The following is a 24,157-nucleotide window of genomic DNA, read 5'->3' as shown; positions in this document are numbered from 1 at the left end:
CTTTAGTTCAACCTGATAATCAGTTCCCACCAATTAAATAATTTGCTTCTAACTTACTACCGTACTTCTAGCAAATAAGCTTTACAGATAAATCATGATAGGGTGCACAGCCAAGCAGGGTCAAGAAATTACTGGTATTCTGGTAAAATATTAGCCAATAGGGCCCAAGATATATATAAAATTCCTAATAAATTCTAATTTCTTTTAGTTTATGGAACTTATTGTATGACCATGTATTAATAGTACATTTTATACATACTAGATATATTTCAAGCTTTTTGTTTCTTTCATTGATTTGCTGTCTCTTTCTGCTGGTATCACATGCTTATTGAAAAATAAGATGTAATGCCTGAAACAGCTACATCTTTTCCAAAAATTTTTCAGCTAGTATTACTATTTTAGTGAACTTCAGAATTGTTTTGCATTAAAAATAATTCTTATTTGCACTTTAGCAGAGTTGCATTTTGGAGAAGGCAATGGCACCCCACTCCAGTACTCTTGCCTGGAAAATCCCATGGACGGAAGAGCCTGGTAGGCTCCAGTCCATGGGGTCGCTAAGAGTCGGGCAAGACTGAGCATCTTCACTTTTACTTTTCACTTTCATTCATTGGAGAAGGAAATGGCAACCCACTCCAGTATCCTTGCCTGGAGAATCCCAGGGACAGAGGAGCCTAGTGGGCTGCCGTCTATGGGGTCACACACAGTTGGACACGACTGAAGCGACTTAGCAGCAGAGTTGCATTTAGGAAATCACTGATTTGTTTACAATCCTCATTTGTAAGAACACGGTAAGAGTACTGCTTTGATATCAGACAACCTAGCTTTGAGGCCCTGCACTACTACTAAGCATAGATTTTGAGAGGTTCTTGAATGGTTTTAAGGTTGAATGAACTCTATCAGTTTAGCTACTTCATTCAATAGATGTAAGCAAAGTGAAAGAGTTAGTCACTCAGTCCTGTCTGACTCTATGCCACCCCATGAACTGTAGCCAGCCAGGCTCCTCTGGCCAATGACTTCTCCAGGCAAGAATACTGGAGTAGGTAGCCATTCCCTTCTCTAGGAGATTTTCCGACTTAGGGATCAAACCCATGTCTCTTAGGTCTCCTGCCTTGCAGGCAGATTCTTTATCATTTAAACCACCAGGGAAGCTCATAATATACTATAATCAAGCTTTTGGCATAAGAAAATTTTCAATTAATAGTAGCTTTAATTATTATTAACACCATTATCATCATCATCTATTTTAAATTTGCTTTGTATTGTGGCAACATTGGTTTGTAACATATTATTATATAGGTTTCATAAATACAGCATTACCTTTCCACTTCTATATACTACAGCATGTGTGTGTGTGTGTGTGTGTGTGTGTATGCACATGCATGTGCATGTGTGCTCAGTCGTGTCCAGCTATTTATGACCCTTTGGATTGTAGCCTGCCAAGGTCCTCTGTCCATGGAATGTTTCAGGCAAGAATACTGGAATTTCCTCTTCCAGGGGATCTTCCCGACTAAGGGATCCAACCCCCATCTCCTATGTCTCCTGCACTGGCAGGCGGATTCTTTACCACTGTGCCACCTGGGAAGCCATACTACAGCATGCTCACACCAAAAATTTAGTTTCCATCCATAACCTTACAGTTGACCCACTTTATGCATTTCATCTTCTCTGTTGACCTGTTCCCCTCAGATAACTACTAATCAGTTCTCTGTATCTATATGCTTGCTTTGTTGATTTGTGGCATCATCTTTTCTATAAGTTTTAGTAGTGTGAAATTTCTATATTTGAGAGCCACAGGTTTTTCAGTAAACATATTACTATATATTTCATACATTAGTTGCTATTATGGCAAGAATCTTCATCACCTTGTGTGCCTAATGGATAATTCAAGGATTCAAAGAACTTTTAAAATTATTAACTTCCCTGATAGCTCAGATGGTAAAGAATCCACCTGCAATGCAGCAGAACCCAGTTTGATTCCTGGGTTGGGAAGATCCACTGGAGAAGGGATAGGCTATCTACTCCAATATTCTTGGGCTTCCCTTGTGGTTTAGCTGGTACAGAATCTGCCCACAGTGCGGGAGACCTGGGTTCTATCCTCGGGTTTGGAAGATCCCTTGGAGAAGGGAAAGGCTACCCACTCCAGTATTCTGGCTTGGAGAATTCCATGGACTGTATAGTCAATGGGGTTGCAAAGAGTCAGACACGACCGAGCAACTTTCACTTTAAAATTATTATCTTGCTAAACTTTCACTCAATACTTAGATTTTTAAAATTATGTATTAGATTTGAGGCTTGCCTGGAAAAGGGTCAAGTTTTGGAAAGCTTCCATGAGCATTCTCTCAGAGTTGATATTAATGAAAAATACTTTCTATGTATTGCAGTTACTATATAAAGTACACATATACTTTCTTCACTACCCAGTCAGATTTATGGTGAAGGTAACAGTTTATATATATATATATATATATAATGTTATTATATTTATTAATATAAATTAATATGTGTATAGAGACTGTATCTTAGAAGAGTTATGTAACGTTTAATTTCACATTGCCAGTAACAATGGAGAAGGAAATGGCAACCCACTCCAGTACTCTTGCCTGGAAAATCCCATGGACGGAGGAGTCTGGTAGGCTACAGTCCATGGGATCACAGAGTTGGAAACAACCAAGGCCAGGGCTGGACACTGAACTTTCTGATCCTACAGCCCATAGAGATAAATATTATGTGGCAGTGCCTCAGAGAAAGGTTTGTCCTTTATAAGTTTTCATGTTGTGAAGATATTTGTTAACTAAAATATATTAATTTTATTCATATGTCATTAACATTTGCTTTCTTGATATATCATAAACTGTTTTAAAATATTGCATGAGCATTTCATTGGTTATTTTATCCATTGCAATAATTTTTGCTTTATTGTATTATATATGCCATTTAGTTACATATTTTATTAATATAGATGCATTTCTTGCATATATAGATGCATATTTATAATCTCATTAGACTCAAAACTACTTTATTTAATACTGATATGGTACTTGATTTATTTAAGAAGTTTTATCTGGTATGGGAAGAACTAAAGAACCTCTTGATGAGGGTGAAGGAGGAGAGTGAAAAAGCTGACTTAAAACTAAATATTAAAAAACTAAGATCATGGCATCTGGCCCCATTATCTCATGACAAATAGAGGGAGAAAAGGTGGAAGTAGTGACAGATTTCCTTTTCTTGGGCTCTAAAATCACGGTGGATGGTGACTGCAGCCATTAAATCAGAAGATGTTTGCTTCTTGGCAGGAAAGCTATGACAAACCTAGACAGTGTGTTGAAAAGCACAGACATTATTCTGCCGACAGAGGTCCATTTAGTCAAAGCTGTGGTCTTCCCAGTGGTCACATATGGTTGTAAGAGTGGGACCATAAAGAAGGCAGAGCACTGAAGAATTGATGCCTTTGAACTATGGTGCTGGAGAAGACTCCTGAGAGTCCCTTAGACAGCAAGGAGATCAAATCAGTTAATCTAAAGGGAAATAAACTCTGAAAACTCATTGGAAGGACTGATGCTGAAGCTGAAACTCCAGTATTTTGGTTATCTGATGCAAATAGCTGAGTCACTGGAAAAGTGCCTGAGGCTGGGAAAGATTGAGGGCAGAAGGACAAGAGGGTGTCAGGATGAGATGGCTGGATGGCGTCACTGATGCAGTATAGAACTTAGGCAAGGTTTGGTAGATGGTGAGGGACAAGGTGGCCTGGTGTGTTGCAGTCCATGGGGTTGCAAAGAGCCAGACATGACTGGGCAACTGAACAACAACAAAATCTGGTATGTATTATTAAAATATTAATTTAAAAATTTTTATATAGCTTTTTACAGCTGTGACTTTTTAAAATTCACGAATGGAGATTCAAAAATATGCAAATCAGGAAAGATAATTACCATACATTAAAATATGAATGCAAAAGGAAATATTTTGTTAAAAATATAGAGAGCATTTGATGAAACTACTTGTTATAATTGAATATACTCAATCATAGGATATTTCTCAACTTCAGAGGATAACAACAAATCATATCCAAATAGGTTTAGCCAATTTATTTTCCCACATCAGCATATGAAATGCCACATTGATTCTCATCCTTTCACATCTCATTCTCAACCAAAAGGTATTTTAACAAAATGAGAAGGTGCAAGAAGGCCTCTGAGACTCCTCTTTTTCTTCCTGGAAGCAGGAGATAAACCCTTATGACATTCTTATGATCAAGGATGGAGAATTGAGACTGAGAGAATTCTGTACAACACAGACTTTGTTACAATAATTTTTAACTTCCTTTATCCTCCCCACACAATTTATTAGTTCTCACAATTGACTTTTTTTGTTCAGCTTAGTATAAAGCATTTAGGTTTTGTCACTTTGGGTCTTCATGCTTTTATAAATGCTCCTGTGTCATGTTAAATATACTAAGTAAATTTGTATGCTTTTCTCCTATTTTTCTGTCTCATGTAAATATACTTACCAGGCCCAGCCAAGACCCTAGAGGATAGAAATAAAATTTTGCCTCTTCTGCATTATCAGAACTTCCCTTGTAGATCATCTGGTAAAGAATCCGCCTGCAATGCAGGAGATCCTGGTTTGATTCCTGGGTCAGGAAGAACCCATGGAGGAGGACACAGCAACCCACTCCAGTATTCCTGCCTGGAGAATCCCCCATGGACAGAGGAGCCTGGCAGGCTACAATCCATGGGTTGCAAAAAGTCAGACATGACTGAGCAACTAACACACAACATGACATTATCAAGTGTTTCTTATAACTCTATTGAGATAATGATTTCCTCCATGTTTTCTATAAGTGTGAGCTACATCAGTTGATTTTCTAATATGAAACCAACTCTGTATTCCTGGGATATAATCAACTTTGTTATAATATTTTATTCTTGTTTTATACTGCAGAATCACTTTTCTAATGATTTAAGATTCTACTTTAACATGAAAGAAATAATTCCAAAATACTTTTTCTCTAAAAGTAAATGTCTAATTATTGTGAAGTCAATGATATGACTCAGGCAAGGATGTGCAGAACTGCTTAGGATTCCTGGAGGGTCCTGGTTCAAAAAGCAAAACACTTGATGCAGCTGCAGTTGCTGCCATCTGGTGGCTGTTATCAAGTCTGACTAAATCAAGGACAAAGATTCTAGGTGCTATGATAGAAAGGAACTTTCAGAATAACAGTTAATAAATCAGAGTATTTTTTAATTACTTGGTTTCCATCCCTATCATACTGAGCAGGGGAGACTGACTGGAAATAACTAGCAATGTGCAAAGTCCCCAACACCTCCCTGTCTCCTGAGATGAAGTTGTTTCTGGCATTGTCAGTCCTATTTATTCTCCCTTCCTTTTGTTCTTTCCCTCATCAAAAATGAGTTCTGTAAGATCTCATTTGCTGTTCCAAAAATATATGAATGTAAATGGAAAATACTTTCCAATTATATCCGAATTTGTCAATCTTGAGATATATTTTCATGCATCTTTCTTATTCAGTTATATTTAGAATTGTGTATATATTCAGGGGGCTTTCCTGGTGGCTCAGCAGTAAAAACTCTGCCTGCAATGCAGGAGTCCCAGGAGACACAGTTTTGATTCGTGGGTCAGGAAGATTCCCTGGAGGAGGACATAGCAACACACTCTAGTATTTTTGCCTGGAGAATCCCGTGACAGAGAAGCCTGGTAAGCTACAGTCCATAGGATCACAAAGAGTTGGACACCACTGAGGTGATTTTTAGCACACATGCACACATATATATTAAACACCAAGACAAAGTTCGTTTGATTAGTATCATATTAATCATGGCACATTTTGTACTCAAGCTTGTCTTTTTTTGTAATTTCAACAACATCTGGACTTTAGTTAATAAGATTGTATCACATGTTAATTTCCTGTGATTTTTTTTTTTGAACAACATAGTGTTTCTTTATATTGGATTGGATTAAAATTGGATTAGAAATTTCAAACCTCATTCAAATATTTTTAAAAAATCACTAAGATAACAAACTGTCTAATGTTTCAGCAATAATACTAGATAACAAAATACATGGAACTACATTGAAGTTTTGAGTGAATATGAAATGCATTCTATTCATGTTGTCAAACAAGTGGAATCAAAATGTCATAAAATTTTTAGCTAGGCAAAAATTCATAAGTTTTCTAAAATATATGTATATATATATATATATATATATATGTATGTATACAAAAGCTTTCTACTACACTTGATAACTTGAGAGAGAACATCAGAAACAAGAAGAGATGGAAAAATTGGAAAGCATAAACTAAATGAAATGAGAATATTGAATATGAAGTAGAAAAAGTGAAACAAACTAGATAAAAGTAATATATCATCATATAGTTTAGTTGTTTTAAAATATGGCTGCTCATTAGAAATGCATCTGGAACTTTGGAGAAAAAAAGCAACACCTAGGCATTTGAATTTAAAAAAAATTCCAAGATAATTTTGATATGCATCTGGATTTAAAAAGTGACACACATTTTCATCCATCCAGTCAGTCTATGTCTTTTGGTTGGTTCATTTAATCCATTTACATTTAGGACAATTGTCATAATGTATTACCATTTTCTTAATTGTTTTGGGTTTATTTCTGAAGGTAGGTCTTTTCCTTCTCTTGTGTTTCCTGCCTAGAAAAGTTCCTTTAGCATTTGGTGTAAAGCTGGTTTGGTGGTGCTGAATCCTCTTAACTTTTGCTTATCTGGAAAGTTTTTGATTTCTTCATCAAATCTAAATGACAGGCTTGCTCGGTGGAGTATACTTGGTTGTAGATTCTTCCCTTTTATCACTTTAAATATATCATGCCATTCTCATCTGGCTTGTAGAGTTTCTGTTGAGAAATTAGAATTTCTCAATAAACTTATGGGGGTTCCCTTGTATGTAATTTGTCTTTTTTCCCCTGTTGTTTTTAATATCTTACTTTTATCTTTGATTTTTGTTAGTTTGATTACTATGTGTCTCAGTGTGTTCCTCCTTGGGTTTATCCTGCCTGGGAATCTCTGCACTTTCTGGACTTGGTTGACTATTTCCTTTTCTGTGTTAGGGAAGTTTTCAGCTATTACCACTTCAAATATTTTCTCAGGTCCTTTTTCTCTCTCTTCTCCTTCTGGGACCCCTATAATGGAAATATTGGTGATTTTAATGTTGTACCAAATGTCTCATAGGCTGTCTTCATTTTTTTTTTTTTTTTTATTCATTTTTCTATAGTCTGTTCTGCAGCAGTGATTTCCACCATTCTGTACTTCAGGTCACTTATCCATTCTTATGCATCAGTTATTCTGCAATTTATTTCTTTTAGTGTATTGTTCATCTCTGTTTACTTGTTTTTTAGTTCTCCTAGGTCTTGGATAAACATTTCTTACATCTTCGCCATTCATTTCTGAGATTCTGGATCATCTTCACTATCAAACTAATCTCCACTTCATTTAGTTGTTTTTCTAGGCTTTTATCTTGTCCCTTCATCTGGGACATAATTCTCTGCTTTTTCATCCTGATTAATTTTCTGTAGTGTGGTTTTCACTCTAGCCACTGTGGTTCTTCTTGCTTCTTCTGTCTGCCCTCTGGTTGATGAGGCTAAGTGGTTTGTGTAAGCTTCCTGATGGGAGGGACTGGATGGGAAAAACTGAGTCTCACTCTGATGAGCAGGGCCTTGCTTAATAAAGCTTTAATGCAATTATCTGCTGATGGTGGGGTTGCCGTCCCTCCCTGCTAGTTGTTTGGCATGGGGTCTATGGGATCTATAGTAGGGTTAATGGTGACCTCCAAGAGGACTTAAGCCAAGGGGCATCTTCCAAGACTGCTGCTTCCAGTGCCCCCATCCCTGCAGTGAGCCACTGCTGACACATGCCTCCACAGAAGACCCTCAAACACTAGCAGGTAGGTCTGTTTCAGTCTCCTGTGGGTCCCCTTGGGTCTTGGTGCACACAAGATTTTGTGCCCTCCAAGAGTGGAGTCTCTGTTTCCCCTAGTCCTGTGAAAGTCCTGTAATCAAATCCCACTGGCCTTCAAGGTCAGATTACCTGAGGATTCCCAGTCCATTTGCTGGATCCCCAGTCTGGGAAGACTGATGTGGGGCTCAGAACCTTCACAACACTGGGAGAACCTCTTTGGCATTATTGGTCTCCAATTTGTGGGTCACCCACCCGGTGGGTATGGGATTTGACTTTATCATGATTGTGCCACTATACCATCTTGATGTGGCTTCTTCTTTGTCTTTGGACTTAGGGTATCCTTTTTTGAGGGTTTCACTATCCTCCTATCGATGCTTGTTCAACAGCTAGCTGTGATTTTTGTGCTCTTGCAGGAGGAGATGAGCGCACATCATTCTGCTCCACCATCTTGAATCGGGCAAGCTTGTCTTAACATCATTAAAAGATGGATTTTTTCTCCTTTTTTATTACTTCACTGTTTATGCTGAGTAATATTCCTAATATTGTATTGTATATATGTACCACATCATCCATTCATCGGTCAATGGACGTTTAGATTGCTTCCACCTCTTGGCTATTGTAAATAGTGCTGATATGAACATAGTGTGCATGTATCTTCTAAAGTAAGAGTTTTCTGGAGATATATGCTCAGGAGAGAGATTGTTGGATCATATGGTAGCTCTATTTTTAGTTTCTTGTGGAACCTCAGTACTGTTTTGCATAAAGACTGCACCAATTTACATTCCCACCAACAGTGTAGGAGGGTTCCCTTTTCTCCAAACCATTTTCAGCATTTGTTATTTGTAGACTTTTTAATGATGGCCATTCTGCTCATTATGAAGTGGTACCTCATCATAGTTTTGATTAGTATTTTTCTAATAATTAGGAGTGATGAGTATCTTTTCACGGGCCTATTGGCCAACTGTGTCTTCTTTGGATAAATGTCTATTTAGGTCATCTCCCCATTTTTTTTAATTGCTTTTTTTTTTTTTCCTGTTGCTGTTATTGAGTGGTATGAACTGTTTGTATATTTTGGAAATCAAGCTGAAAGAGTCACTTTAACGGTTTTTGTAGGTTCAATTTAGTGGTGATGAACGTCTTTAACTTTTGCTGGTCTAAAAATTTCTTAATCTCTCCTTCAATTCTATAAAATAACCTTGCCAGGCAGACTATTCTTGCTTGGAATTCTTTTTCTTTCTTTCAGGCCTCTGAATATATCATTCCCTTCTGTCTTGCAAAGTTTCTCTGAAAAAAATCTTGGTAATCTTATGAGGGCACCTTTGTATGTAACAAGTTGCTTGTTTCTTGCTACTTTTAAGATCCTATCTTTATCTTTAGTTTTTGACATTTTAATTATAATGTGTTTGGTATGAATTTCTTTGCATTTAACTTTCTTGGAACTCTGTGCTTCCAGCACCTGGATGTCTGTTTCCTTTCCCTGATTCAGGAAATTTTCAGCCATTATTTCTTTAAAGAGTTTTTTTCCCGTTCTCTCATGTTTTTCCGTCTGGGACCTCTAGAATGTGTGTTATCCTGCTTGATGTTCTTCATAGGTCCCTAAAATTATCTTCACTTAAAAAAATCATTATTTCCTTTTTATTGGTTATGTAATTTTAAAATTTAAAGTTATTTTTAATTGGAGGATAACTGCTTTATAATATTGTGTTGGTTTCTGCCATATATCAACATGAATCAGCCATAGGTATATGTATGTCCCCTCCCTCTTGCGCCTCCCTCCCACCTCCCACTTCCCACCTTCCATCCCAACCCACCCTTCTAGATCGTCACAGAGCACCAGATTTGAGCTCCCTGCATCATACAGCAAATTTCCACTGGTTATCTAATTTTACATGTGGTAATGTATATGTTTCAATGCTACTCTCTCAACTCATCTCACCCTCTCCTTCCACCGTTGTTTCCACAAGTTTGTTCTCTATGTCTGCATCTTCATTGCTACCCTGAAAGTAGTTATCTTCACTTTTCAAAATTAAAATTCTTTTTTAAAAATGATTTTTGTTTGTCTTTTGCTGCTCATTTGGATGATATTTTTCTGCCCTTGCATTCCAGGTGATGAAATAAAATTCATATTTAAAGGCAGGACAAGGAAAATTAAACATAAAATTCTCTGTGTCTATTTTGCCTCCTCCCACAGAGAGGTGTCTGTACTACACACTAACCGGAGTTCCTCAAAGATGGGAAAGCCTGATTCACCATAAATATCACTCTTCTGATGCCAGTAATATAAGTCCTTAAAAGAACAGTGTTCCTTCCCAATGCTGTAGGAATTATTGTGACTTGACGTTTGATTTGCACATTCTTACCTGGACAATGTAGCTTTGGTGAACTTTATGCAAATATCAGTATTTCATTTGTTTTGCAATCCTTTGTCTTGAAAATGTACATGACTGTGCTTTCAACTTCTAACAGGTGGAACAGTTGTCAGAGATTTCTAAGCATCTATTTCTTAGATTATAACCTTTAGTTTGGCTCAAATAAGTTTCCCTTTTTTCTTCTTAACTTGACTGTTATTTGAATTTTTATCTACACAAGTCACTGATCTGATTTTCTTTCTATACAGGGTGTCACTGAATCACTCCAGTGTGTTTCCCAGTTAAGCTACTGTATTCTTCAGTTCTGTGACCACAATTTGGTACTTATAGTTTTTGTCTCTTTGCTGAAGTTCTCACTGTGTTCATCCTATCTTTTCCTGAGTTCTGTTAGTACTTTTATGACTGTTACTTTGAAATCTTTATCAGATAGATTACTTATTTCTGTTCATTAAGGTCTTGTTTCTGAGGTTTTATCTTGTTCTTTAATTTGGAACATATTCTTCTGTTTCCTTGTTTTGATTGACTCTCTGTATTTGTTTCTATTTATCAGTGAAGCATCTACCTCCTCTAGTCTTAACAGCATTGCCTTGTGTAGGAGATGACGTGTGGGGTCTAGAAGTGCCATCCCCCCAGGCCAAAAGAAACAAGGGGTGTCACTTGTGTGGACTGTGTGTCATAACCATCTGCGGTGGGTCTCTGAAACTATAGTGTAGGAGTTGGTGGGGGGCGGTGCAGGGAGCTTGCCTGACTGGCTGTGGCAGCGCCATGACTGCAAAGGACAGTGTTTGAGGTTTGTTCCAACCTCTGAAATGCGTTTCTTACTGTTTCCTTCCTTGGTTATTTTTAGTAACCTTCTAGTTGGTCTATAGATAGACTTTGCTCTCATGGAACCATCAGTCTCCTCTTAATTGCTTATCATCATGTATTCATTAAGCTTTGGAGTTCACTTCAATTGAAATTTCCCACACATTTTTTCCCCACATAGAGTCAGTTCACTTGAAGAGAGCTGTGGAGCCCTCTGTTATGATGGTACACCTTTCATTCTAGGTTAAACCTGTGTTCATCTGTTCTGGAACAGGAGCAGGAACAGTGGCCCAGTTTGCTCGGAATTATATTCTTGCTTGAGGAGCAGGTTTCTGAGAGCTCAGTAGCCTATAGTATTCTAAGCATAGAATTCTATCCTTTTAGAGAACTGGAGATGCTACATTGGAGCCTCGTACTCCTGGCCTGGCATGCTCTGGGTAGAGCTTTTGCCCTATGAATGGGGGCTGGGTAGATATAACCAGACATTTCAGCTACTCTTGCTTTAAATAGATCTTCTTTAATGTGGAGCTGGAGGGGACATTTGCAGCAACTACAATCAAGAGAACATGGTAACCTTTGACTGGGATCCAGGAGCAGAGGGATCTCTATGTTCCTGCCTGCACCTGCCTGAGTGCACTTTCACCTCTGCTGGGATAAGAAAGGGCAGGGAGGGTGAGGGTGCTGGTTCAAATATCATAGATTCTTGCTATTCTTCCTGGGATTTAGGTTTTGCTGTCTAAATATTTTTGGTTTGTTGTTTTCTTATTCCTAGATATTTCCCTGGTAGACCCTTCAAGTTGAACATATATTTATTATAAGAGCTCAGGATCTTAAGCCTCAAAAATTTTCAAGGATAAAGAAAAAAATATAGGCAAATATATATCAAAACCTATACCAGCTTTATTCTTAATATCTAAAAACTGAACTCACATCAACTGCCCACTTACTTAAGAGTGTATAAACAAATTTTCATATATGTGTACAATGGAAAATGGAAAATACCCAGCAATAGAAAGAATAAATTACTTATACATGACAAAATAAATAAATCTCAAAGTCATTCTACTCAGTGAAGAAGCCTGAGAAGAAAGAGCACATGCTGTATGATTCTAGTATATATCATTCAGATCATTGGTTATCTGGAGATGGTTTAGAGTGAAGAGTGGACTGAAGGGAGGCATAATCATCTTTTGGAAAATATGGTAATATTCTCTATTTTGATGTGGTGGCATTTTCATCAATGCCAAAACTCATGGAATTGTGCACTTTGAATGCATAATGCTTATTTCACACCAATTATTTCTCAATAAAGTGCTTTAAAAAATAATGATTAGATTTTTTTAGACCCAAGTATTTGCATTGTAAAGACTCAGAAATACTTTGTTTTTAAAGGAAGTTTTAATTTTCACCTGTAAAATAGAAAGTTATGCACGAAATTTGAAAATTTATTATTACTATGTATTAATTATATATTTATTATTTATGACATTCTGAATATTAAAAGTAGGCTGGGGGGGCGGTCCTAAGGTGGTGGAGGAATAGGATGGGGAGACTACTTTCTCTCTTGCAAATTCATCAAAAGAACATTTGAATGCTGAGTAAATTCTACAAAACAACTTCTGAATGCTGACAGAGGACATCAGGCACCCAGAAAAGCAGCCCATTGTCTTTGAAAGGAGATAGGAAAAAATATAAAAGATAAAAAGAGAGACAAAAGAGGTAGGGACAGAGATCCGTCCTGGGAAGGGAGTCTTAAAAAAGAGAAGTTTCCAAACACCAGTAAACACTCTCACTGGCAAGTCTGTGGTGAGCCTTGGAACCTCAGAGGGCAACATAAATGTGAGGAAAAATAAATAAATAATTAAAACCCACAGATTACGTGCCCAACAGTAACTCCCAGAGGAGAAGCAGCACAGATGCCAGCACCCACCATTAGCAAGTGGGGGCTGGGAAGGGAGGCCCGGGCTGTATTGCTTAGAGTAAGGACTCGGCCTGAATGTCCCGAGGGCAATCTGAGGGAACTAGCTTGGGCTAGCAAACCAGACTGTGGGATAGCTACCACGGGAAAAGCCCTAACCTAAGACACTGCCAGGCCTGCTCACAGAACAAAGGACTGAGCAGAGCTAGTTAGCTGCGGACTGGCCCATCTCCCACCAGAGACAGGCAGGCGAGGGCAGCCAGAGCCGGAAGGGGGCAATCGCGGCCCCAGAGAGGCATCATCTACCAAACTGCAAGCAGGCTTCGTTGCTAACCAAGACTTCTTGAGATTCTGGATAGTAGACATCCACCTGAGAAGGTGTGCCGGTTGTACACCCAGAAAACCGAGTGGTAGGGACGGGGGAGGTGATAAGTTGCAGCAACTGTGCTCGCCAAACACATGGTAACCTGAGCTATACAGACCTGGGAAGGGCACAAAACGCAGGCCCAACCCAGTCTGTGCCTTTGAGGAGTACCCAAGTACCTGAACCTGAGTGGCTTAGACCTGGGAAGTGCATACAACCCAGGGCTAGCCTCAGACAGTTCCCGGCAGACCAATCTAGAGCTTAAGCAGTGTAGACAGGGAAAGCACACATGCCATGAGCCGGGGCAAACCCAGTGTGGCAGAGACACTGTGAGCACACACCAATGTTATTTGTTTGCAGTGTTCCTCCCTCCCCAGAGCACAACTGAACAAGCGAGCCTAAAAAAGTGTCCACCACCGCCTCTTTGTGTCAGGGTGGAAATTAAATGCTGAAGAGGCCAGCAAACACAAGAAGCTAAAACAAACAGAGGGAACCACCTTGGCAGTGACAGATGGAGAAGTCTTGAGGTTATTGTAAGAATAAGACTGAAAACCAGAGGCAGGAGGCTTAAGTCCAAATCCTGAGAACACCAGAGAACTCCTGACTCCAGGGAACATTAATCAATAGGAGCTCATCAAATGCCTCCATACCTACACTTAAACCAAGCACCACCCAAGGGCCAACAAGTTCCAGAGCAAGATACCACGTAAATTCTCCAGCAACACAGGAACATAGCCCTGAGCTTCAATATGCAGGCTGCCCAAAGTCACTCCAAACGCACTGACATCTCAAAACTCAGTACTGCACACTTCATAGAGAAGAAATCCAGCTCCACCTACCAGAACACCAACACAAGTTTCCCTAATCAGGAAACCTTGACAAGCCACCCATCCAACTGCACCCACAGTGAGGAAACTCCACAAAAAAGAGAACTCCACAAACTGCCAGAATACGGAAAGGCCACCCCAAACACAGCAATATAAACAAGATGAAGAGGCAGAGAAATACCCAGCAGGTAAAGGAACAGGATAAATGCCCACCAAACCAAACAAAAGAGGAAGAGATAGGGAATCTACCTGATAAAGAATTCTGATAGTGAAAATGATCCAAAATCTTGAAAACAAATTCTGATAGTGAAAATGATCCAAAATCTTGAAAACAAAATGGAGCTACATATAAATAGCCTGGAGACAAGGATTGAGAAGATGCAAGAAAGGTTTAACAAGGACCTAGAAGAAATAAAAAATCAATATATAATGAATAGTGTAATAAATGAGATAAAAAAACACTCTGCAGGGAACCAACAGTAGAATAATGGAGGCAGAAGATAGGATAAGTGAGGTGGAAGATAGAATGGTAGAAATAAATGAAACAGAGAGGAAAAAATAAATGAATTAAAAGAAATGAGGAAAATCTCAGAGACCTCTGGGACAATGTTAAACGCCCCAACATTCGAATCATAGGAGTCCCAGAAGAAGAAGACAAAAAGAAAGACCATGAGAAAACACTTGAGGAGATAAAAGTTGAAAACTTCCCTAAAATGGGGAAGGAAATTATCACCTAAGTCCAAGAAACCCTGAGAGTCCCAAACAGGATAAACCCAAGGCAAAACACCCCAAGACACATACTAATTAGATTAACAAAGATCAAACACAAAGAAAAAATACTAAAATCAGCAAGGGAAAAACAACAAATAACCCAAAAGGGGATTCCCATAAGGATAACAGCTGATCTTTCAATAGAAACTCTTCAGGCCAGGAGTGAATGGCAGGACATACTTAGTGATGAAAGAAAATAACCTACAGCTCAGATTACTGTACCCAGCAAGGATCTCTTTCAAATATGAGGGAGAAATCAAAAGCTTTACAGACAAGCAAAAGCTGAGAGAATTCAGCACCACCAAACCAGCTCTCCAATAAATGCTGAAGTATCGTCTCTAGACAGGAAACACGGAAAGGGTGTATAAACTTGAACCCCAAACAATAAAGTAAATGGCAACGGGATCATACTTATTAATAATTACCTTAAATGTAAATGGGCTGAATGCCCCAAGCAAAAGACAAAGACTGGCTGAATGGATACAAAAACAAGATACCTACATATGTTGTCTACAAGAGACCCACCTCAAAACGAGGGACACAAACAGACTGAAAGTGAAGGGCTGGAAAAAGATATTCCACACAAATGGAGACCAAAAGAAATCAGGAGTAGAAATACTCATATCAGAGAAAATAGACTTTAAAACAAAGGCTGTGAAAAGAGACAAAGAAGGACACTATATAATGATCAAAGGATCAATCCAAGAAGAAGATATAACAGTTATAAATATATATGCACCCAACATAAGAGCACTGCAATATGTAAGACAAATGTTAACAAGTATGAAAGGGGAAATTAACAATAACACAATAATAGTGGGAGACTTTAATACCCCACTCACACCTACAGATAGATCAACTAAACAGAAAATTAACAAGGAAACACAAACTTTAAATGATACAATAGACCAGTTAGACCTAATTGATATCTATAGGACTTTTCACCCCAAAACAATGAATTTCAACTTTTTCTCAAGCAGACACGGAACCTTCTCCAGGATAGATCACATCCCGGGCCATAAATCTAGCCTTGGTTAAATACAAAAAAATTGAAATCATTCCAAGCATCTTTTCTGACCACTATGCAGTTAGATTAGATCTCAATAACAGGAGAAAAACTATAAAAAAATTCCAACATATGGAGGCTGAACAACAAGCTACTGAAAAACCAAAATCACAGAAGAAATCAAAATATGCATAGAAATGAATGAAAATGAAAACACAACAACCCAAATCCTGTGGGACACTGTGAAAGCAGTGCTAAGGGGAATGTTCATAGCAATACAGGCATACTTCAAGAAACAAGAAAAAGTCAAATAAATAACCTAACTCTACACCTAAAGCAACTAGAAAAGGAAGAAATGAAGAACCCCAGGGTTAGTAGAAGGAAAGAAATCTTAAAAATTAGGGCAGAAATAAATGCAAAAGAAACAAAAGAGACCATAGCAAAAATCAACAAAGCCAAAACTGGTTCTTTGAGAGGATAAATAAAATGGACAAACCATTAGCCAGACTCATCAAGAAACAAAGGGACAAAAATAAAATCAATAAAATTAGAAATGAAAATGGAGAGATCACAACAGAAAACACAGAAATACAAAGGATCATAAGAGACTACTATCAGCAATTATATGCCAATAAAATGGACAACTTGGAAGAAATGGACATATTCTTAGAAAAGCACAACTTTTCAAAACTGAACCAGGAAGAAATAGAAAACCTTAACAGACCCATCATGAGCACGGAAATTGAAACTGTAATCAGAAATCTTCCAGCAAACAAAAGCCCAGGTCCAGACGGGCTTCACAGCTGAATTCTACCAAAAATTTAGAGAAGAACTAACACCTATCCTACTCAAACTCTTCCAGAAAATTGCATAGGAAGGAAAACTTCCAAACTCATTCTATGAGGCCACCATCACTCTAATAACAAAACCTGACAAAGATGCCACAAAAAAAGAAAACTACAGGCCAATATCACTGATGAACATAGATGCAAAAATCCTTAATAAAATTCTAGCAAACAGAATCCAACAACACATTAAAAAGATCATACATCATGACCAAGTGGGCTTTATCCCAGGGATGCAAGGATTCTTCAATATCTGCAAATCAATCAATGTAATACACCACATTAATAAATTGAAAAATAAAAGCCACATGATTATCTCAATAGATGTGGAGAAAGCTTTTGACAAAATTCAACGCCCATTTATGATAAAAACTCTCCAGAAAGCAGGAATAGAAGGAACATACCTCAACATAATAAAAGCTATATATGACAAACCCACAGCAAACATTATCCTCAATGGTGAAAAATTGAAACATTTCCTCTAAAGTCAGGAACAAGACAAGGGTGCCCACTTTCACCACTACTATTCAACATAGTTTTGGAAGATTTGGGCACAGCAATCAGAGCAGAAAAATAAATAAAAGGAATCCAAATTGGAAAAGAAGAAGTAAAACTCACTGTTTGCAGATAACATGATCCTCTACATAGAAAACCCTAAAGACTCCACCAGAAAATTACTAGAGTACTCAATGAATATAGTAAAGTTGCAGGATATAAAATCAATACACAGAAATCCCTTGCATTCCTATACACTAATAGTGAGAAAATAGAAAGAAAAATTAAGGAAACAATTCCATTCACCATTGCAACGAAAAGAATAAAATACTTAGGAATATATCTACCTAAAGAAACTAAAGACCTATATATAGAAAACCATAAAACACTGGTGAAAGAAATCAAGAAGGACACTAATAGATGGAGAAATATACCATGTTCATGGACTGGAAGAATCAATATAGTGAAAATGAGTATACAACCCAAAGCAATTTTAGATTCAATGCAATTCCTATCAAGCTACCAACAGTATTTTTCACAGAGCTAGAACAAAGAATTTCACAATTTGTATGGAAATACAAAAAACCATGAATAGCCAAAGCAGTCTTGAGAAAGAAGAATGGAACAGGAGGAATCAACCTGCCTGACTTCAGGCTCTACTACAAAGCCACAGTCATCAAGACAGTATGGTACTGGCACAAAGACAGAAATATAGATCAGTGGAACAAAATAGAAGGTCCAAAGATAAATCCATGCACATATGGATACCTTATCTTTGACAAAGGAGGCAAAAATATACAATGGAGAAAAGATAATCTCTTTAACAAGTGGTGCTGGGAAAACTGGTCAACCACTTATAAAAGAATGAAACTAGAACCCTTTCTAACACCATACACAAAAATAAACTCAAAATGGATTAAAGATCTAAACGTAATACCAGAAACTATAAAACTCCTAGAGGAGAGCATAGGCAAAACACTCTCCGACATAAATCACAGCAGGATCCTCTATGACCCATCTCCCAGAACGTTGGAAATAAAAGCAAAAATAAACAAATGGGACCTAATTAAAATCAAATGCTTCTGCACAACAAAAGAAACTATAAGCAAGGTGAAAAGACAGCCTTCAGAATGGGAGAAAATAATAGCAGATAAGCAAGGTGAAAAGACAGCCTTCAGAATGGGAGAAAATAATAGCAGATAAGCAAGGTGAAAAGACAGCCTTCAGAATGGGAGAAAATAATAGCAGATGAAGTAACTGACAAAGAATTAATCTCAAAAATATACAAGCAACTCCTGCAGCTCAATTCCAGAAAAATAAATGACCCAATCAAAAAATGGGCCAAAGAACTAAACAGACATTTCTCCAAAGAAGACATACAGATGGCTAACAAACACATGAAAAGATGCTCAACATCACTCATTATCAGAGAAATGCAAATCAAAACCACAATAAGTATCATTTCACGCCAGTCAGAATGGCTGCTATCCAAAAGTCTACCAGCAATAAATGCTGTAGAGGGTATGGAGAAAAGGGAACCCTCTTACACTGTTGGTGGGAATGCAAACTAGTATAGCCATTATGGAGAACAGTGTGGAGATTCCTTAAAAACTGGAAATAGAAATTCCATCAGATCATATTGATCAGTCATTCAGTCGTGTCCGACTCTTTGTGACCCCATGAACCAGAGCACGCCAGGCTTCCCTGCCCATCACCAACTCCTGGGGTTCACTCAGACTCATGTCCATTGAATCAGTGATGCCATCCAGCCATCTCATCCTCTGTCGTCCCCTTCTCCTCCTGTCCCCAATCCCTCCCAGCATCAGAGTCTTTTCCAATGAGTCAACTCTTAGCATGAGGTGGCGATCTTCACGACCCAGATAATCATGATGGTGTGATCACTGACCTAGAGCCAGACATCCTGGAATGTGAAGTCAAGTGGGCCTTAGAAAGCATCACTACAAACAAGGCTAGTAAAGGTGTTGGAATTCCAGTTGAGTTATTCCAAATCCTGAAAGATGATGCTGTGAAAGTGCTGCACTCAATATGCCAGCAAATTTGGAAAACTCAGCAGTGGCCACAGGACTGGAAAAGGTCAGTTTTCATTCCAATCCCAAAGAAAGAACTTCCATATGACCCAGCAATCCTACTGCTGGGCATACAACCTGAGGAAACCAGAATCGAAAGAGACACGTGTACCCCAATATTCATTGCAGCACTGTTTATAATAGCCAGGACATGGAAGCAACCTAGATGTCCATCAGCAGATGAATGGATAAGAAAGCAGTGGTATATATTCACAATGGAGTATTACTCAGCCATTAAAAAGAATACATTTGAATCAGTTCTAATGAGGTGGATGAAACTGGAGCCTATTATACAGAGTGAAGTAAGCCAGAAAGAAAAATACCAGTACAGTATACTAACACATATATATGGAATGTAGAAAGATGGTAATGATAACCCTGTATGCGAGACAGCAAAAGAGATACAGATGTATAGAACAGTCTTTTGGACTCTGTGGGAGAGGGCGAGTGTGGGATGATTTGAGAGAATGGCATTGAAACCTATATGTGAAATGAAACAACAGTCCAGATTTGATGCATGATACAGGGTGCTCGGGGCTGGTGCACTGTGATGACCCAGAGGGATGCGATGGGGAGGGAAATGGGAGGGGGGGTCAGGATGGGGAACACATATACACCCATGGTGGATTCATGTTGATATATGGCAAAACCAATACAATATTGTAAAGTAATTAGCCTCCAATTAAAATAAATAAATTTATATTAAAAAATAAAAGTAGGCTGAAGCTTTTGAATATAATTGCTGTTAGTATAGCAGCAGATGAATGAAGATTCAATATTATCAGCATTATTGTTTAAATTAAGAAAATCTTACTAGTTACGACACTGCAGTCAGCTATAATTATAAATGTAATCGGACATCACAAGATGATTTTAAAGAAGTAAGAATGTTTAGACAAGTGTAGCCTTTATGTTACTTAGTTCAGTTCAATTCAGTCACTCAGTCGTGTCTGACTCTTTGCGACCCCATGAACCACAGCACGCCAGGCCTCCCTGTCCATCACCAACTCCTGGAGCCTTCCCAAACTCATGTCCATCGAGTCGGTGATGCCATCCAACGATCTCATCCTCTGTCATCCCCTTCTCCTCCTGCCCTCACTCTTTCCCAGCATCAGGGTCTTCTCAAATAAGTCAGCTCTTCTCATCAGGTGGCCAAAATATTGGAGTTTCAGCTTCAACATCAGTCCTTCAATGAACACCCAGGACTGATCTACTTTAGCATGGACTGGTTGGATCTCCTTGCAGTCCAAGGGACTCTCAAGAGTCTTCTCCAACACCACAGTTCAAAAGCATCAATTCTTTGGCGTTCTGCTTTGTTTATAGTCCAACTCTCACATCCATACAAGACTACTGGAAAAACTATGGCCTTGACTAGACAGATCTTTGTTGGCAAAGTAATGTCTCTGCTTTTTAATATGCTGTCTAGGTTGGTCATAAATTTCCTTCCAAGGAGTAAGCGTCTTCTTTTAATTTCATGGTTGCAATCATCATCTGCAGTGATTTTGGAGCCCCCCAAAATAAAGTCTGAAAATATTTCCACTGTTTCCCCATCTATTTGCCATGAAGTGATGGGACCAGATGCCATGATTGTAGTTTTCTGAATCTTAGGCATATATTAAACAGCATTCTTTATGTGTAAAATGAAAAATCTTTCATGAAACACTTTGAGTCCTATGATGGAACAAAACTTCAATGTAGAAAATTACTAATTATTTTCAGTTTCTTCTCATCTAAATCCCAGGCACAGGATCTTTGCCCATCAGACATTAGTAATTTTATATTAAACTGAGAAACAAGAGTTTCTGCAAAGTCAAGACAGTTGACCTTGGAACACATAGGCAAAAGCAGAATTTGAAAGCTCAGTCTGAGTTCTGAGAATATTTTCTTAACTCTTAATGATTAAATATTATTAATCATATTTTCTTCTTTATTTTATGAGGCAGCATTTTCCCAGTGAGAGATTCTTAAACACTGAAATAATTATTCACTTCCACCAGGCTTCATTTTATTAACCATCCCAATATTCAGCTTAGTTTATCCATGGTTTTAAAGATATTCCCTCTCTTCACTGTCTCATGTAAGACTGCTGTCATTAAAACAATCATAACCTCTCATTTGGATATCAGAGGCTTTCTGTGATTCTCTTCTTCTACGAATATTTAGCTACCCAAAGTTAAAATGCAATTTTTCTATAATACAAATTTGAACACAATATATCCTTTTAAAAATCCACAGTGCTTCCTGCTGCCTGCAGAATAAAAGAAATCTTCCTTGTCTTGTTATATAGGTCTGTATGAGTTCCATGAATTTCTTTCTAAGTTTCTCTTACTCCCTCTCTTGTGCATTTAAATCAAGAACTAAATTTCAGGAAGTTTTGAAGTTTTCTTTGATTATTTAGATCACTCATCTTTAAAGACTGCACTCTATATGTATTTCTATATTTGCTTTTATGCACTGGGTTTAACATATGGCATGTTAGCTCTCTAGTCAGATATTTTCCCCTCAATTACTGTGACCTCAAGTAGAGAAATTACTTATGCCTAGGAATTTTTATAGGGCAAAGAGTACATCAAAATTCAATAAATATTGGATTGATAAAAGAATTCTCACTAAGGCACATATAACAGAATACTAAATTTACTCATTTATTTTATCACAGTTTTCTTATAAGAAGGAAGGACATACAAAAATAATTTATCAGATTAATCAATATTCAAATGATGTGGAGATATAATTATTCACGTCAGAGAAACCATGAAATAAATTCATTTAGCCTCTGGGCAATTAAAAGTTACTTACATGTCACCCTTCAGACTGTGCACTGCAAAATGATTATCTCACTAATAGCTCACAAAGATTTCTTCAGTAAATATGATATTTCATTAGCTTATTACCTTAGATTGTGTTACCTCTACCAAGTACACTTATATCCACATAACACATGTTACTAATGCAAGAAAATTGAAGAGGAAGCATAGAGAAAGTCATTCCAGTCTTGAATCAAAACAGGCAAACCATAGTCCAAATGTACTTTTCAGCTGTAAGTACATGGAATTCTAATAAATGAAAACTTTATGATTAAATATTTCTAAGATCAATGGGTACAACTTTTTAATCAGTTGCTTCCCCAAGTTGTTATAATTCCCAGGACTTTCATTTACATCACTGTAAAAATAGAAGTAAAGTATCTTTTCTCTAGGCTCTTTCTCAGAGCTTCTTTGACATCTTTGTTCCTCAGAGAGTAAATCAAAGGGTTCAACATAGGAGTGACTAGGGTGTAACATAAGGAAGCCACTTTACTGAGCTCAGGAAATGTATCAGGTGTGAGATACATAAAAAGTAGAGCACCATAGAGTACACTCACGACTCCTAGGTGAGAGCTGCAAGTGGAGAAGGCTTTCTTTCGCCCCTCAGTGGAGCATATTTTTAGAACTGTGGATACAATATATATATATGACACAATAATGACAATTAATGATAATACTGCACAAGAAAAAAGAAACCAACTTATGAAAATAGAGATCAGAATAAGAAATCTTGTGAAGTGGATGATCAGCACAAAATGGTCAATGGTTCGAGATGCACAAAAGGATAAAGTAAATGTTATGCTAGTTTGAAGAACTGAGCTGATGCAGCCAAAAAAATAGGAACTAGCCACCAACTGAACACAGAGATGTGTTGACATCTGGACAGTGTAGAGGAATGGGCTGCATATGACAATGAAGCGGTCATAAGCCATGATTGCCAGGATAAATCCTTCAGTCACAATGAAGAGAGCAAAGAGAAAGAACTGGCTAATACAGCCTGCAAATGAGATGGACTTGCTCTCGGACCAGAAGTTGATCATAGCCTTGGGTGCAATAACAGAAAAATAGAAGAGATTAATGAAGGAGAGGTTGCCTAGGAAAAAACACATTTGTGTGTTCAGCCTGGGGTCAGTCATAATAATGACCATCATGCCAATATTTCCTAGAAAGATCATGGTGTAGATAAGCAGAGATAGCAGGAAGAGGAGAATGTGAAGTCCTGGGTGGATCCTGAAGCTGACAAGTATGAAGTCAGTCGCTTCTGAGTAGTTGCTTGTTCCCCTGTCACCCATGGCAGACAACTGCTGAGAGGCAGAAGGCAAAAGAAATGAAACTGTGACTTTGAGTCATCAATTCATCAATACACTCTTAAATGTATCTATACATCATTTACTTCTTAATGAGAAAAGGTATACAAAACAATTTTAACGTCAATAAGATGCATGAATTTGGATTTAGATATTACTAAACTTCAGGAATTGTTATTCTATTAAACAATGAAAGAAGTTATTTGGTTATTTTATTTAAATCATACATTGGCAAGGATTTCTATAAGAAATTGGTGTATTTTATTGTCTAAAATTACTCACATTCTGAATTTCTATTCTTGCTATATTTATTGTTAAAAATTATCTTATCCAAATTAGGAGTATTACATCTTATCTAAAATAAGCATATTGCATGGAATCTCTATGGTAGTGTTTATAGCCATTATGATAGCTAAGTCAGTATTTGTGTCATTACATGACAGTATTAAAAATATTTGAAATATTTTTACTTTATTTTACCTCAATATATTTAGTTTCCATTGTTATTGGAGCCATCTTTGAAAACAATGTGATTAGACCATATTGGTATGTTAAGTAAAATCAAAAATCACTAAAAGTAGATAAAGTTCTCTAACTCTACTTCTAAACATATGT

General features: G+C 37.6%; 1 pseudogene; it reads right to left on the bottom strand.

The window, feature by feature from the left end:
- Positions 1-22,585: 22,585 nt before the first annotated feature.
- LOC147372226 (olfactory receptor 9K2-like) lies at positions 22,586-23,527 on the bottom strand (annotated as a pseudogene).
- Between the last annotated feature and the right edge of the window lie 630 nt (positions 23,528-24,157).

This window comes from Bos grunniens, chromosome 5 (assembly GCF_055505025.1).
Source record: "Bos grunniens cultivar Pamir isolate PY7600 chromosome 5, Bosgru_T2T1.0, whole genome shotgun sequence".
Lineage (NCBI taxonomy): Eukaryota > Metazoa > Chordata > Mammalia > Artiodactyla > Bovidae > Bos > Bos grunniens.
Note: the sequence above shows the minus strand (reverse complement) of the source record. Positions and strands in the feature narration are given on the sequence as shown.